The following is a 13,794-nucleotide window of genomic DNA, read 5'->3' as shown; positions in this document are numbered from 1 at the left end:
AATTTTTTTTCGCATTCAGTATTTTTAAGTAGCATACACAATTAAAAACTATTCTTTGGTCTTTTAACTTCCAGTAACCAAATTACTTTTAATCAAGTTATGGCATATCATACCCCGTGTTAGGGGTCAAATTTACATCGTACACTTTTTTTCTACATAAATTGAACTTGCATTACTACTTTATTCAATGAAAATAGATTTTTTGTGATATTTTATTTATGTTTTACAATATGGCTTATTTAACCGTATATTATCAAAACATACGTGGATTGCGTACAAAAACGCACGACTTTCTTAGGGCTGTTCTAAATAATGACTTCGATGTTATCTGTATTTCAGAAGCTTGGCTTCTCGACAATATTCGTGATCGCGAGATATTTGACTACAGATATAATTTTTTTAGACGTGATAGAAACTGTAATCTCACAAGTCAAACATTGGGACGGGGTGTTCTTATTACCGTCCAGTCCAAACATAATGTTACTCATCAACCTAGCTGGTCCCCGTTCCCAGAACTTCCTCTCCTTCCTTTCCTTAAAAAATACCCTCCACACAGCATCCCTAAGGATGACATAGACCCTGAGTGAAATTATTTTCCTCAGGACTTTGTGTGTGTGGTAAATTAAAAAAAAAACAAATGAACTAAGAATATCGTAGTTTTACGCCAAAATGTAAAGTGAAAATAAATACGTATTTGTTTGAAACCGGTCAGGTTAAAAACAAATGAAGTTATAAACTTGTTTTGTTGCTTTATTAGTGAATTTGAGAAAGTATTCTAGTTTCAACTCCGTTTGGAATTCGATACCGGTCATTGAAATATATGGAGTTTTAGGAAAAGAAAAGTTATTAAAAAACATTTTTTTATTTTTATAATTAATAACAACAGGCAAAAGTAGTCACGCACAACTGCCTCAAGGCAGCTTGACTGCAGGTTCTACCATTTTTCTTTAATTTAATAAACGTAACACATAATCAAGATTTGTAACTAGCAGAAAATAACACGATTTCAAACTAACTAGGTATTTGAATTATTTGAAGATTAGTACATACGACATTAATTTATAAGACTAACAAATATTGTCCTCCTTCTAAAAAGCTCTTCGTTTTATCGCATATTATCTATCATCTATTTGTTTAATTTATTCTAAGTACAACTTGTCGCTTCTTCCATTACCCCCAACAAGTGAAAAATTCCTTTACTTGCTGTATTACTATTATCACCGTCAAATTTCAATATTCTCCTTCCAAAATCTGCTTAGAATGTTCCTGTTCAACAAAGATTCGAGGTCCGTTTTGCTGCGAAACACTTCAAACTTAATATCTTAAATAATTTGTGAGCACATAAAGTTACAATCCAAACATAAGAACAGTTTTTCTCCGAAAGAATTAACATTAACATCGTTAATTGAGACTTTTCTTCACATAAATAGTTGCATTCGGGCTAGGAGAATGGCATGTCAACATATGTCTCTTTAAAAGCGACCTGTCGGAACACGCATAGTTGCACTCTAAGCATGAGAATGGTTTTTCTCCACTGTGAGTCAGCATGTGTCTCTTTAAGTGCGTCTTTCTTGAACCAGCATAGTTGCACTCGGAACATGAGAAAGGTTTCTCCCCGGAGTGCGTAAGCATGTGTCGGTTCATCGTCGACTTGTCTGAAGAAGTGTAATTGCAGTCGGAACACGCGAATGGTTTTTCTCCGCTATGGGTAAGCAGGTGAGACGTTAAGTTTGACTTACTTGAACATGAATAGTTACAGCCGGGACACGAGAATGGTTTTTCTCCGCTGTGAGTGAGTAAATGTCTTTTGATGTTAGACATGGATTTAGTTGAATATTTGCAGTAGGGGCATGGAAATTTGCCAGATGATGAGCGAACCAGATCGAATTGCTTGTAACTATCACTAAAATCAAATTTGTGTCCGTTGTTTTCACTGATTTCCCTCGAAATGTGTGTTCCTGCAAAGAAAATACAAGATATAAAATAAATATATAGTAAGTTGTTATCCTTATAAATTAATAAACTCTGGGCATTTCTCTCGCTACTTACTATACACTATAGTTGCGCGTGAGGTCTTAAAATTGAATAGCCTTAAAATGTGTACCCTTCACCCCCCCTTTGCCCCTTGTACCCTTTCCTTGACCCGGGCCCAAAGACAAGGAGCATTGTTATCGTTGCATCTTACCGCGAACATTCGTGTCATCTTGAGTACCCGCATATGTTGAACTCGGCTGTGACTGTTTTTGGAGCACACATCGTCCAGTGAAACGTTTTACCCGCCGCAGTGAATTTCACTGTTTTTGTTTTATGTTAAGTGAGCGAATGTTAAAAGGGAATTGCAAGCTGATAAGTGAAAAGAAACCAGCGGCTAAGGAGAACGAGACCAGGGTAAGTCTTTGGCCTTTCCCACGCATTTTCCTCTTACAAACACTAAGGCAAAATTCAATTCGTTTTTGTTTGTCTTAGTCTTTATTGCACCACCGCATCCAACCCCGCACAATTGCGAACAAAGGATTTGGGCACCACCACACTATCAGTGTCGGTAGCTACGTGTGATTGTCTTAGCGGCTACAATAAATATCACTCGACAACGCGGGATCAAGCAATTTGGAAGGCGTGTTTGGGTACCGCCACTCCGGGAACCATTTATTGAATAACCAACACCTCTGCCATAGCCTCAAGTTGTACGCTGATTTTGGTAATTTTGCAGTTGTGCCTGGGTTCATCTCGTGGGGTGTGTTCAGGATACGCTTGCCCACCAGCTGCGTGGCTGCCAGATCGGGAGAGGCTAAATTGGGGACATCCTTTGACTTCTTCAACTGGTCCCTCGACCCATCGTCTTGCGCCGCAGTAGGAGGGATATATTCATATGTCAGTCACTCCTGGACACACTGATCTGTAGATTCTTACCCAACCCTCATACCTTTTACATTCCCAGAAATTCCTCTCCTTTTAAAAATACCCCACGAAACAGCATCGCCAGAGATCACAAAGGCTGTGAGGGAAATTATTTTTCCCAGCGCCTCCTATGTGGGGTAAATGCAAAAAAAAAATGTAGCAGCGATAAAATTACCCTGTGTTTCCAGGCATATAGTATCTTTCTTACCAGCAGCCTGGGCGATATTCCCAGAATTCTCCGAAAATTCAGTTTTTTTCTCCGTAAACAACGTTTCACTTTCGTTTTCTTCTATGTGTTCTGGTTCTACCTTGACGACGACACTTGCTGTGTTAGAAAGATCCATGGCGATACTGAAAGATCAAGCTGTGAAGCTCCGCAATTTGCCCCAGCTCATATAGAAGACCTGTAAAGGAACAAGAGATTAAAAAACAACATGTAAATACGTGCATGGACGGAGAAAATTTAATGTCTTTGAATTAGGTAAAATGGCTTATTACATTGAGAGGAACGGCTGCCCGGCCTATTTCATACAAAATTTAAATATGGATTATTGGCCGTAATACCCAACCAAACTGAATAATATTTTTTTTGATCAAAAGACAAAGTTAACATTTAGTATAGACATGTGAGAGTTTATTTATTTATATTTTAAATTAGAAAATATAGGCAATTCAAATTTGCGTAATTTTAGGTGCGACTTTGACTAACCTTTCCTTACACTCCACTCTTCGTTCATTCTCTCTACATTTCCAAACCATCTAAGCATACATTTCTTAATCTTACTAATCACACACATACGCCTCAGGGATCTCATGTCAACAACATTCAGTCTACTTTCATAATTTCTCTGCCAGTTCCATGCCTCACTTTCATACATCAGGGTAGGTACCAGCACTTCATTGTGGACTGCCAGCTTCGCTTCTTTGGACATTTTTTTGCTAACGCCAACTGCGTTCAGTCCTTCATTAATGGAGTTACCTGCATTTCCCCTTGTGTCAATATCTCTGTCAGGCTTCCCATCTCTCTAGAACATACTTCCTAAATACGCAAACTCATCCACCTGTTCCAAGTATTCCTCATTCACACCTATATTGCACGCAGTTTTCACACTCCCTCTTTCAAACACCATGACTTAAGACTTACTACATTCATCATTAACTCAGTCTTCATACATACTTCGTTCAACCTAGACACGAGAGACTGTAAATCTTCCATACTGTTAGCAATCAGTACCGCATCATCAACATACAAAAGACAACATTCTTGTTAGTTGCCTGTAGTTATTACAAAAATTGGCTCAGCCACTGTGTTGATATAATGCAATATAAAAAAAACCTTTTTTTGGGTAGAAAATTTAATTTATCTACTACAAATTTTTGCTTCAACTAAATTGATCCTTTGTTTTTTTAAATTTACGACCATCAAAATGCTTTTTTTAATAATTTTTATTTTATCAGTATAATTTATGGTAAAGAAAGAAAAAATATCATTTTAATTATTAACATTGAATAAATTGTTTTTTTTTTTATGGTCTATATTTTATAATTTAAAACAAATAAAATTTAAAAAAATGCACATGTCTATACTAGATATATGCTAAACCTTTGAATTAAGAAATTATTAACATTATTCCTTTTTATAATTTTTTGTTTTTTTTGTTTTTAACTTTGATACTTAGGATGGCAGACTCCATCCTCCTCCTATCTGGACTGCCCGGGCTTTACCCTCGCAAGCAAATTCCGACTCAAAGGAGGAGTCTGCCTCTATAGTCGAGCTGACGTCAACTGTGTACGACTATTGAGTCTGGAAAACTCCAGATTCGACGTAATGTGGGTGCGCGTCAATCTTGCCAGTACGGCAAGATTCTACGCATGTCTATACCGCTCACCGAACCATAGCGAATCAGACACTTCCGAGCTCATCAAACATTTGAGCGATACTATTGATGATCTCTTGCCCCGCTACCCTTCGGCCGAGTTTGTTGTTCTGGGGGACTTCAATGTTCATAACGAACCATGGTTGAAGTTCTCAGGCCCAACGGACTCGGCTGGCCGACAAGCGGAATCCTTTGCCATTTGCTACGGATTAGAGCAATTAGTTCAGGAGCCTACAAGGGTTCCTGATGTCCAGACTCACCGCTCCAATCTGTTAGACCTATTCTTAACTACTGTGCCACACGGTTATAAGATTGACGTCACAGCGCCTCTGGGATCATCTGACCACTGCCTAGTGACGACATCAATCCCCGTTAGCCTCAGACCAACCAATAAGAGACTGAGGAGAAAAGTGTGGCACTATAGGTCAGCAGATTGGTTCGGTATGCGGGCCCATTTCAACGCTTTTCCGTGGTCAGCTGTTTGTTTTCGGACTTCGGACCTTCAAGATGTGCCCAGGAGATTGGTGAAGTCATCAAATCGGCGATGGATGGCTTCATACAATCGACTACTAAAGAAACTGGTGTGGGCTCAAAGCCGTGGTTCAGTCGACAATGCTCTGAAGCAGTTCGACGAAAAAACGCGGCTTACCGAGCCTACAACACATCTCGAACGCCCGAAAGCAAATCAGCATACAACAAATCGGCGAAGGAATGCAAGAGAATCATTAATAGGTCAAAATTCGAACACGACCTGCAGATCAGCAAAAAGCTGGCTGCCTGCCCGCATGGCAGCAGAGCATTCTGGTCGCTTGCGGGCTCAATAGGTCGAAATTTTTGCAAACCCAGTTTGCCACCTCTTACCAGACCTGACGGCTCACTAGCAAACACCGCCACCGAAAAGGCTAACCTATTAGGGAAAATGTTTGCGGAAAACTCGACCCTCGACGACGGGGGTGCTGTTCCGCCGTCGGTTCCTCACTGCGGCTTCTATATGAAAAAGCTGAGGATCCGGCATCGGGATGTACTCCACGTCATACGGGGGCTCGATGTTAACAAAGCTAGTGGACCTGATGGAATACCTGCCCTGGTATTGCAGAGGTGTGCTGCGGAAATAGTTCCAGTTTTGACAAAGCTCTTCAAAATGTCCCTGAAGTGTGGCACTGTGCCCTCTGGTTGGAAAAAAGCGGTCATTCACCCTATTCCCAAGAAAGGTGACCGCTCCAACCCGGCCAACTACCGCCCCATAGCGATCACATCAGTTCTGTCCAAAGTGATGGAACGTGTGATCAACGACAAACTGCTCACATACCTCGAGAAGAACAAAATTATCAACGACCGTCAATACGGATTCCGGCGGAACCGCTCGTGCGGTGATCTTCTCGCGTATGTGACGCATGTTTGGGGGCGGTGCCTGGAACATCACGGTGAGACCCAAACGGTCGCACTAGACATATCCAAGGCCTTTGACCGGGTCTGGCACCGAGGACTTGTCAACAAATTGCATTCTTACGGACTTCCCGCATCCCTGTGCACGTGGATTGCTGACTTTTTAAGGGATAGGTCGATTCAGGCGGTTGCTGACTGTTTCACCTCTTCCTCACACTCCATAAATGCTGGCGTCCCACAGGGATCGGTTCTGTCTCCGACTTTGTTTTTGTTGCACATCAATGACCTTTTGACATGTGCACCGATTCATTGTTACGCGGATGACAGTACAGTTCATGATAGCTTTTTGTTTGATAAGCCCCCAAAGGGCACACAAACTCCAACGGCTCGGAGGGCTTTGAAGCAGAGAATGGACGGTTATCTCGAGAGTATTTCCTCCTGGGGTAAAAATAATCTCGTCGAATTTAATGTTTCAAAGACCCAATCCTGTTTGATTACGTCTAAAAGGGATCCAAATGATAATCTAGTCTCCTTCAACGGAAGCAATCTTCCGAACAGGCCTTCCATTGATATGCTTGGTGTAACTATAAGTGACCAGCTCAGGTACGGGGGCTCCATCGAAGCCAGAGTAAAGTTGGCCTCTCAGAAGCTGGGCGTACTGTACAGGGCCCGCAGATACTTTAATAGTACACAACTGCTCACCCTGTACAAATCGCAAGTGCGCCCTACTGTCGAATTTGGCAGCCATCTCTGGTCTGGAGCCCCAAAATACCTGAAAAAAACCCTTGACTCTGTGCAGAAACGGGCGGTCCGTTTGATAGATTCCCCAATCTTAACAAACGGACTGCAATCTTTAGAGTACAGGCGTCAGGTAGGTATGCTTTCCTTGTTCTATCGGTATTACAATGAAAGATGCTCTGAGGAACTAGCATCATTGATCCCTTCGGCACCGGTGCGTAGTCGGGATACACGCCAAACGCGCGCCCAACATTTGTACACAGTTGACACTTGTCACATGAGAACGGGTCGCTTCTACGATTCGTTCTTAAGTTCAACATCTCGGCTGTGGAACGAACTGCCGGCCTCTGTGTTTCCTCCCTCCTACAACATGGGACTCTTCAAGACCCATGTTCACTCCTTCCTCTACACAAAAAGACCCCCCACACAGCATCCCCAAAGATGACATAGGCCCTGAGGGAAATTATTTTCTTCAGGGCCTCCTGTGTGGAGTAAATATAAAAAAAATGGCAGAAAAATAAATTGATCTGTAATATTTTTACGAACTATGAATACCTATAATAAAGGTGTAGAAAATATTAATAAGTATGATAATATTGTACTGAAAATGTGCAATTTTAATATTTTATTCATAAATTAAAAAATTAAAAAACGCATATTCCGAAACGTTTACAACTGGATACAACGTCATTATGACATAGAAACCTCCACTGAGGGCTGACGTCAACACCGCCGAATACACAAATATAAATAAAATAATTATTTTTTAATGATAAACTAATCTTTATAAGACAAGGTTTATGCATAGCATAAAGGTTTAATAGTTTATCATTAACCTTTCCTTATCTGTGGTGTGTATTTACTACACATTACTTCTAATAACTTTAATAACTCTATAAATATAATAAATTCTGAGTTCAGATTTTAGGTATACATTTATGCACTGAAATAAAAAATAAAATATTACCTAGTTTTCAAATTCAATTAAAAATCAGAGATTTTTGTTAATAATCGGAAAACAAATACACCAATACAATCAACCATGTGATACTGCTACGCGAAGAGTGTGCGAGGAAATTACACGCTATTGATGTCCCGCTTTAGTTCGCTATGTGGGAACATGAGAAATTCATACGTCCGCAGTTGTATTTTGATTTGGACCATCGATACCTACGACCGCATAGCTGTGTGTGTGCTAGCCGCCAGCCAGTCGGTCACGGACCGTCGATGTGGACCACTCGCACGTTTCTTTAGCATCTGCCGATGGTTTTTTCATGTTTTCAGCAATTAAATTACAATTATTATTATAAAATATAAAAAAACATAAGCGATTAGCTATGAATATTCATATTTTTCCGATATTAAAACGCTTATTTTGAGATGTGTATTGACTACACAGCACCGGAACGCGTGGATTTTTTTAGCACAGTAAGGGAAAGGTTAAAAAATAATAATATTTGACAAAAATATTTCACCAATAAATGAAGATATCATATATCTTGACGCCATCTAGTGAGAAATTTAGCACTAACAAAGCCTTTCCTACAAAAATAAAGTTGATTGTTTACAGGCGGAAAAAAATAATAAGCTGTAATTGTTGATTGAGGTATTAGTACATATTGAATTATTTGGCGGGTTGGAAATAAGCCGATATAGCTCAGTGGTTACAGAGCACCTGACCGGACATTAGAAGGCACGGGTTCAATTCCCATTGGCGGCATTTATTTTTACTCGGGAGATATTTTCAATTTGTATTGGTATTTCAGGAGACTAATTATTGCTTATAATTACTTAGAAATAAAAATGTCGTTTTGGCGACAAACCAAATATGGCACATTTTAAATCGTTATAGAAAATTTATTCGTCAACATAAAAATATCACCATTTTCGTAATTTTTGACAACAAACAATGAATATACCCAATTAACAAGAAGGACAGATGATAATGAACAAATTCTTTGTATGCATACCTTCACACCTATCGTTGTTTCGCTTTCAATCCGTCGCAGTGTTTAATATTGGTATAGCTTTGGGGCTTATTCCACATCCTAAGGTCCTGTCTAGAAGATTGTCTTTCCTTCAAAGTATTACCTGGCAAGAAAGAAGACTTCAAAATAAACTACGTACTCAGAAGTGAGATGGTTAGTTTTACATACAAAGCTTTGGATACAAAGAATTGTTACTATCGTTGTCGAAATAACGAAACACATAATAAAATAATAGTCAATAACGATACGTAAATAGATGAAATATCTACATATAACAGTCTGCCTAGCATACAACGGAACATATTAGAAAGGGACAGCCATTCAAGGAATTCAGCCTTTCTGTGGTGGTAGTAGGAGATTTTCAAACATTGTTGGGTTATTCGTAACCTGGGAATGTTTGTCTTTCTTTTTTAAAAAAAAAAAAAAAAAAATGTGTACGGGTGAAACAGCTATATTATTTTGAAAGCCCGTCGTTTCTGAATGCGCCGGCCCACCGACGGGCGAGCGTGTAACAAAAATCCATGTGAATAACTGTATTTAAAGTGATTTTTTAACACATACAAATGGAAAGAAATTCCATAAGCTTTGTTTTTGCAAGTGAATGATTTGTGAAACTCTCATAAGCACAGGTAGGCATTTTTTTCGCAAAAAATATATCCGAGATTGACGTGTTCGTGGAAGCTGGTGACAGCTTGTCTTACCAATTAAATTATGTAAGATACTAAACACAGTTAATCTCAAAATGGACCTAGTACACTGAAACTATCAGTAATCTATATTCTCTTTTAATTCATATAAGGTTAAGAGTGACAGTAAGTAAAACAAAAGGAACAAGGCTATTAAAATGTTGGCAGCAAGCACGAATGTTACCATTTCAAGCAACGTTTCGATTCCAGGTTTCTTCCAAGTTAACGATATGTTTGTCTTATTTAAGCGTGTGTAGTTATGAACTTTAAAATTAAATTAAACATAATTCACTGCACGAAATACACGAAGGAGTTTGATAAGTTTGTCTATTTCATAAGTTTCCCTAGGAGATATCTGTGCTGAACAAAGTGACTCCAGATGCCGTCGACGGACTGATTAATCTCAGCATCCCCGTGTGATCTCAACTAACTTTCCTCCGATAGTGAAATTAAATAATTTATAATCATCCAATGAACAATCATTGGGAATAGTGGCAAGTATATTTTTTTTCTTTTAGACGAACGTTTTACATGAATTAAAGTCAAGTTCAAATTTTCATTTAAAAATTCAAATGAAAACAAGTGTTTTTAATAATTTAAAACTTATACTATACTATCTGTACCCTGCCACGCGTTGCTGTTGCTCAATCTATATATGCAGATGGAGGAATAATTGCGCATGTTGCTTTTACGAACAATAATGATTTAAAAACACACGCGTATTCGAATGCAACGTTGTATCAAAATTAAAAAGCAGTCATTGAAGAACTATCGGAGAATTAAGATTTTGAACAAACGAAGATTTTAATTTACATAGGAGATAGAATTTGATAGATGAATTTGGCGAAACGTATTAGAAATACAAACAACTGATTACCATCACGTAAGCAGAACAGTTTAGGTATTTGAAGACAGCTGTACAAAGCAAGTGACAGTCACGTCCGTAGATATACAACGTCAGGGCGTTTACTGTACATAGACAATAATGAGTTAATAGCATTAAAAAACAACTCACGATCATAGACTACAAGGATATGCTTTAACAATTTTAATAAGATCGTCGGTAGATACTGTCGTAAAATCAGGTACTCAGAAAAAGATAAAATAACAAAATGTTATGTTTGATCGTTTGTTTGGTATCTCCGAGGTTTTTGCAAAATCTCTTATTGAATGAAATTCCAGCTTAAACAAAACACTTTGACTTTTAAGAGGAATATGAAAGCTAAAAGTGTTTTTGTTCTTACTCCTTCCATAATAATAATCACGAAACTCAGATTGTATGTCATGTTAGTACGAGGCAAGGAATTGTTAAATAATACATTTGCCGTGCGCGGCGAACCTGCAATAGGTAGGAAGCGCCCAAAAAGATCTTGTTCCGTTAATGCTTCCGCACGCTTGCTAAAACCCCTTTCAACTGATAGACGCATACTGCCGGAGCTTTGTTAACAACTCAACAACTTTTGTAAACAGTAAACAATTCTCCAACTTTAAAGATTACTGATTAATATAATTACATCGTTTTTTTTTAAAGCTGCATTTAATTTTATGTTTTTTTTTATGTATTTGTAATCATTACAAACAACAGGAGTTTTACTAAGACGTAATATGTGTATTTAAGTCAATTTTGAGTCATTTAGTGATGTTTTATTTGTAAAAAAATGTATGTATTTACTATTTTCATGCACAAATCATTACAAAACAAACAAAAACTTCCGCATCTCCGATGTAACAGGTGAGAGGACGTCTTACCCGTTCTACGGGTTTATACACAGTTTCCTTTTGATAAAATATTCTTACACACAAAAGACAAGAAGTTGAAGAGTTGGTTCAAATTCATTAAATATATATATACATATAGTTGGAAGTTGGAACCCTTACAAAGAGATTGTTATAAAAAATAAGTATAAAATTATCGGACAGCAATATTTCATATCTCGCCATTCAAATAGGATCGGCGTAAGAGGTTAAACTGCTATAGGTAAGTGTTAATTATAATATTTAAAAAAAAAAAACAAAAAACCCCGAATTGCAAATAACCTGACAATATTTGAAAATCTCCTACTACCATCACAGTAAGCGAAAAATGTTGCTTGTGTCACGATGAAGGATTTACCCAGGCGATAAATTGAACTCACTACGCCGGGGTGAGACCCAGCCGCAATGCCAAATAAGCCATTGACCGGTCATACATATATTAAATATATTTACTATAACTATTATATTATATTTTTTTATAAAAATATGTGCTACAGAAGAAGACCTTATCGTCGCATTAATTCGTAGAATGCGTAACTCCCAAATGTAAAATTTTACAGGAGGCACAAAAAACCTCGTAGTGAAAAAAAATGAAAGACGGCTCATTCTTTTTATTTATGTTTCGAACATATAATATATTTCGAAATTTATTTTTAAAGTCTTTCAGGTTTATTGAAGATAATATAAGAATGACCCCCGATGAACCCAGGAACCGATGTTTTAAGAATAAAAAGCGCTGCTCTTGAGCTTTTTCAATACGGTTGTTTTAAGTTAATGGAATCTAGCATCAATAAATGTAATTCAAAGTACAAATACAGGTGATTTAAAAGTGCAGAGTGCGGAGCAGGAACTTCTTCATTTCATACTTATATTCGTATGAAATAAGGAAGTTACCGAACTGCACCCTGTAAATTATCACTTGAAGTTTACATCATGTCCGAATTGAAACTGAAAATTTGAGGAATCGAATGATTATTTAAAGGAAAGTTTAGTAGAAAAAGTGTAGTTAAAAGAGTACCGTAATTAGTAATTTGGTAGTTTCCGGCAAGGATGAATTTTAAGGTTAACGAGTTACGACAAGAGAAGGCGTTGTGAAAAGGCATAATCCTTCCTGTTCGCACGACATTTCAAAAGGAACTTGGATTCCGTACATCAATTTCAAACATCCTACATTTTTAATACATTTAATGAAACTTACTGGCTGTCCGACTACTATCTGAATATTGCAAACATTCCTTCTTTACATCTGGGTGGTCGAAATCTATTACCGAATACGACATTTCACCTTCGCCTTCTTCATAGGGCGCTGGTTCCGCCCTGATAGATATAGTATCTGGATTTTGTAGATCCATGGCACTGCTGCGGTATAGTAAGGCAATTGGTTTAACTTTCAAACATACCTGAAACAAAACATAAAAGGAACTCAAATTTGAATGAGTTTTTATGAATGGTTACGGTGTTAATATTCTTTCAAAACAATAAAGTCGTAGCAAAAACACATATTAGGAAAAAATGGTACAGATTGTGAACTTGAAGTTACGTGAAGACTACGGTTGAGAGAATCGTTATAAATCCTACGATAAATCTCTATTTATATAATTTATATACTCGTATATCTAAAGATAAATCGATATACCGCTTTTCCCAAAAATCGGTTATCTGTATATTTGTGATTTTTTTAATAATTACTTTCGAAATACTTATCTTAAAATAGGTTGACGTAAAATCGACAGTTTGAACGTTCGGCAGTATATAAACAAAACGCCCAATGATTGCTTAACTTAATTGGAATAAGGGCATTGGAATGAATATAAACAATCGTCCTTACCAATAACTATAACAAGTTGGGATGATAAATTTAACAGCGTGGGTTGAACCGGTACCCCCGAGACACTAGGAGGATCCAGGATGTATTGGTTAGACAGAATTTGGATACAGGAAGTAAAGACTGTAGGTGAAGTGTCATAAATTTATTTATTTATTTCATTTTATTAACGCCTAGAAGGCTTTTACATATACATGTTATGGGTTTTGTTGTTCAGTAGCATTATAAAATATTTTAATTACATAGCATAATAAATTGAGTATGAACTTACATAACAATGTGTAGGGTTATTGTTATGGTGTTATTATTTTATAAACATAAGCAAGCAAAGTTTATTGTACAAAGTACGTCGGTTGAATATTTTACAGAACATAGGTTAAACTAATACATAAACTTGAGAAAAATATAACAGATATAGGTAGGTAGTTAAGTAGATACAATTCAAGTATATAGTTACGGTGTTATTGGAATTTGGACAATGAGTTCGATAAGTTTATATAAATATAGTGTAGTTACAAGAGTACAATAATGTAAGTAGGTAATACACACAAGACAAGTAAGTTTGTTATTATTATTATAAAGATAAACACTACAGTTTGTTGTAAACCATCTTTGTAATCATCAATCTTTATTTTGCCCGA

General features: G+C 37.3%; 1 long non-coding RNA gene across 1 annotated transcript; it reads right to left on the bottom strand.

Annotated features, from left to right (window-relative positions):
• Positions 1-1,154: 1,154 nt before the first annotated feature.
• On the bottom strand, positions 1,155-10,506 carry LOC149416068 (uncharacterized). Its single transcript, XR_016303633.1, has 4 exons — positions 10,451-10,506; positions 8,870-8,990; positions 3,107-3,302; positions 1,155-1,958 (listed from the first exon to the last, which is right to left on the bottom strand). It is a non-coding gene; the product is annotated as an uncharacterized LOC149416068 (long non-coding RNA).
• Between the last annotated feature and the right edge of the window lie 3,288 nt (positions 10,507-13,794).

Source organism: Hesperophylax consimilis, chromosome 17 (assembly GCF_061612785.1).
Source record: "Hesperophylax consimilis isolate HC1 chromosome 17, BYU_Hcon_1.0, whole genome shotgun sequence".
Taxonomy (NCBI): domain Eukaryota; kingdom Metazoa; phylum Arthropoda; class Insecta; order Trichoptera; family Limnephilidae; genus Hesperophylax; species Hesperophylax consimilis.
The sequence above is the reverse complement of the archived record's forward strand: the minus strand, read 5'-3'. Positions and strand labels throughout refer to the sequence as shown.